We start from the raw sequence: 4,820 nt of genomic DNA on the forward strand, positions 1-4,820 counted from the left end.
GAAATAAATTATGCAGATATAACTGCAAAAATGCAAAAAAAAAATGTAAAAAATAAATTAAATACTTTTAATAAAAAACTCTGAAAATAAGAAAAAAAGAAGCGGAAATCAAGAAAAGAAGATACAAAATCTAAAACATTTGAGATCAATTCGTTTTTTACAGTTTTCTTCCCAATATACTGCAGCTAAAATTCAATTTGCATTTTCTTTCATATAAAGTTCGAGCTCAGAAATCATTTAATTTTAATTTACATTAGAATCTTCTCAAAATTGTTTAGTAATTTATAACACTAAATACGTCTTTGTTTCTGCTCCCTTTTTACGGTAAAGAGTAATTAAAAGGGCTCTAAGGAAACCAATTTTTTTTCTTCTCTAGTTTCCTCTGCATAATTTGACGCGATCAAGCTATTATTATGCAAATTCATGCAAATTGAAACATCAAAAACTCTCGGCAGCGGAAAGAAACATGACAAAGATAGTTGAAACTAACGACAAGGAATTAAGGATTCAAAAAACTGTCAAGTATAAAGCAGAAGGAAAAAAACTGAAAAAAAAAATACAAAAAGTGAATTAAAAAAGCTGCATGTTATCCTGGTGGACATTCAGAATTTCATTTCCAATTATTCTTCAGGAAAAATTATTTTTAATTTTTTATTGCTACACTTATGGTTTTTCCTTCAATTAAATCGATGATTTTAATTACTGGATGTGTTTTTAACGCTTTTTTTTCCTAAGACGTGTGATTCTTTTCTTTTACAATTTATCTAAGTTTTGTATTTTTAAGGTTTCTTTTATAAAAGACGCGTCCAATATTTATTCTCGACAAGTAAGATACATTTTGCGCAATGTTAAATAGTTTCAGAAAATGTGTTTTGAGTTTGTTTACCATTGCATAATATGCTACAGACTTTTATTTGATTACGCCATGCTGATGAAAAATGTGAAAGACTTAGCGCAATAGGCCCTGCACTATTAACTATACAGGGTGTTCCGTTTTAACATGCAAAACCTTCATTTTCGCATCCGTAAGTCCTAGATGTATACTTCCAGTTGCAAAAATGTTCAAAATCAGATGCAGAGTTCAGATATTGAAAGTTCGAAGCAAAAATAAAAATGAGTCAAAAAGTGCAAAATTTAACTTTTTATACGGGCCCTAAGTCCCTTAACTTATATTTAGGGAAAAAAACTCCATTGAAAAATAATTCCAACACAAAAAGTTTGAAATTAGTATAACCAATATTCACCGAGATGTAAAACGCAGCATTTTGTGATTTACACCACTTTTCACTCGCCGTCAATAAAACCTTTTGAACGGAAATATAGCGGTTAACAAGTGTTTAAAATTATATATGTGCTTAGAGTGTGATTTTTCAAATTGTTCGAGGTTTTGTGGTGTGTTTTTGCGTATCGCGGCAAAACATTTGCATTCTCTTTTGAATAGCAATGAAAAATATAAATACTTCGGATTTCTTACTTTGACGACCTGTCATTTTCTCAAAGGGCGATAAAATCCAATCTCATCTTCTATATGGTCCCTTCAAACTTTAAACTGGAATATCTCCTTCAGTTTTGGTTGCAAAAGTGTCAAGTTTTTTGTGTCAGTAATAGTTTTCAATGGAGATTATTTCTCTAAATATTAGTTAGATGACCTAGAGCCCGTATAAAAAGTTAAATTTCGTATTTTTTGACTCATTTTTATTTTTGCTTCAAACTTTCAATATCTTAACTTTGCATCTGATTTTAAACATTCTTGCAATTTGAAGTTTACATCTCGGATTAACGGTTGCGAAAATAAAGGTCTTTGCAGGTTAAAACGGAACACCCTGTAAATTATCTGTAGTACCATTTCACATTTTTTTTTCTTTTTGTTGTTCAATATTAATATAAATAAAATCTTTTGTAGTTTATATTAGCATGCAAATTGTGTTTGCGTAAACAACCAATAATTAAAAATGATAGAAGAAGGAAGGTATAGAAATGTAACATATAGTTTAAGGGCTATATTCCTAACATTTAAGCCATGCTGAAATTTTCAGGGTCACGATTATTTTCTAAGTATTTTTGGGAATACTTTTCTAACTTTTATCTTCGTAATAAATTTTTATTTTCAAAGAAAATTTTCGAAATTTCATGATGCTTTCTTTTTAAAGTAATAGCTTGTTTTATATTTTTTTAATAAAAAATATACATCATTAAATTCCTGAAGAAAATTATAAATTCTGTAATTAAAAATTGATGACTTGCCTGAATATACTATGGTAAATTATTTTTTAAAAGAGAACTACTGTTTATTTCTTTAAATGGTATCTATTCATTCAACAAAGCTAAAATATCCTTTTAAACGTTGCCAAAAAGTGTGGAATTTTACAAAATCTAAAGCTTAAAAATATAATTCCTTAAACTGTATAAATACCTAAAACTATAGAAATGGAAAGAATGCCTAAGTGAAGAAATTTTCTGTAGAACATTAGTTTCGGTGGAAATAAAATGTAATATATTTCATGATTCCGAAGAGAAGAAGGGGAAAAAAAGCTACGAAGAATAACTATTCATAATATTATTACATTTTCTCTTCATTCCAAGCCTAAGAAGCAGTTTGTTTATTATGTTGTCACTCATTCTGCCAACGCAGCCTTTTTCTTATGTTCTAAGACTATGATTGATTGTTGCGTAGTTCCCATTTTCTTCCTTCTACTTAAGTAGTGGCTATGTTTTTCATTTGACATTGATTGAAATGGTATTTTCCGAATTGATCATGCGAATAGTTTTTAATTGCGAATAGTTTTTTTTTTTTTAATTTTCGTTTTTTTTTAATGCTTTTTTTTATTAAATTAAATAGTTCCTTTTTCACAAAGAAAAAAAAGAAAGGATTGAGCTCGCCGTAAGTACCATAACACTTAATAATAATTATTATTATTATAATATCGTAATAGTAGTAGTAATGAAAATACTAATAATTGCAACATTAATAACAATAATAACAGTAACCATAAAAATGGTATTAATAATTGTAATTATATTAAAATTACGAAAATAATAATAAATATTTGAAAAAAATATTAATAAATTCTTCAAAGGTGGTTCTTTTTTCGAAATTTAAAGCAGTTGTGACTGAAGTTTCGTATTACGCGACAATTGCAAAGAGAAGTTATAAGGCTGCAATTTCCCGTACGGAACGTAACGTAATACATACAAATACGTAACTTTTTTTGCGTAAACTCACTCTGTTACAAAAAAAAAATGATGATCCTTCCTCCCCCCACAAAAAAATGAAGTAGAAATCAGCTGAGCATTTAATAAGTAAATGACTTATCCAATGACTGAATTGTTACCATACGAAATAAACACCACGCAAAATTTTGTTAAAAAGTAAGATAAAACAAAAGTAAGTTAAACAAAAAACACCAAAAAAAAGTGTGTGTCATGAAGAAACGATAGAAGTGAACCTTTTTATCTTTTCTTTCTTTTTCATTCTGGACCGTCACTTCACTCACACGTTTTTTCTCACACCACGCTACTGTTTTTTCTGCGCCTGACTTAGGAATGAATTTACAAAATAGTTAAATATAAGCATTTAAATGTAAAAAAAACCAGCCAAGTAACGAACACGACATTAAGATACGCAAAACGTTAGGTTTAAATAATCCGCCAACTAAAAAAAATTATATCAATTCTTGAATAAACGCATAAAGGATCATGAAAATGTTCAATCAGAAGAAAGAGAGCAAAGCTGGGGATGACAAAAAGGTTTTTAAATACTTTGTATTAATTACTATTGTATTCGCGAAAAAAATTTCACTCAAAAATCGACCTTAATTTCCATTTTGCTCACCCCCGAATGAACGTTGAGTGCCTAAGAACGTATAGACAAGCAAAATATCCATTTTCACGATTCCCGAGTTAATGACAACGAGTTTTCTCGTGACATCTGTATGTACGTATGTATGTCACTTAACTCAAGAACAGTATTAATTAAAGAATCTAAGGACCTTTAACCTCCAAAATTTTCGACTTTCTGGAAGAAATATATGTAATGCATATTTTAACTCCGAACAATTTGATACCTTATTTATAACTATACCCAAAAAACTTTTCAAGTTATCGTAAAAATGCGTTACCTCACCTCATAGAGATTTATGTTAACAAGAGCTCTTTAGGCCTCTTTTTCTCAAGTACCGGTTTATTCGGTTTTCCCGTTTTGCGCGCATGATATCTCAGAAAGTTTGCAATATATTTCCGTAAAACTTTTAATGTACGTTTACCTGGTTTATATTTATGACTTGAACCTAAAATTGGTTATTTTTTAAAAATTATTTATTTATTTTTTTGAAATTTTATAAGTTAATATCGAATTTTCCAAAATTTTGGGCAAAAATGTTTTTTTTTTTTTTTAAATTAACTTTCGTTTTTAGTTAAAATTTAGGTTCAGATTATAAATATAAACCAGACAAACAAGTATGAAAAGTTTTACGGAAATATATATGAAATTTTTTGAAATTTCATGCACGCAAAACGAGAAAACCAAAGAAACCGGCACCTGAGAAAAAGAGGTTTAAGCAGCTGCTGTTAACACTCTATGGGGAAAGTTTGGAAAGCCATTTGGAATATTATAATGCAACTAAAAGTGGAAATGCACAACCAGATCCTGCACATAGTCAACACACCAAATTTCAAGCTTATACGTGCGAGATACATATGTACATACATGCGCACATTATATACATGCAGGTACATACATACGTAAGTTACAAACGTGCATTAAATACGTACAGTATATACAAACATTACATACATAAGTAAATACATGTGTGCTTGCATAC

This window comes from Uloborus diversus, chromosome 4 (assembly GCF_026930045.1).
Source record: "Uloborus diversus isolate 005 chromosome 4, Udiv.v.3.1, whole genome shotgun sequence".
Taxonomy (NCBI): Eukaryota; Metazoa; Arthropoda; class Arachnida; order Araneae; family Uloboridae; genus Uloborus; species Uloborus diversus.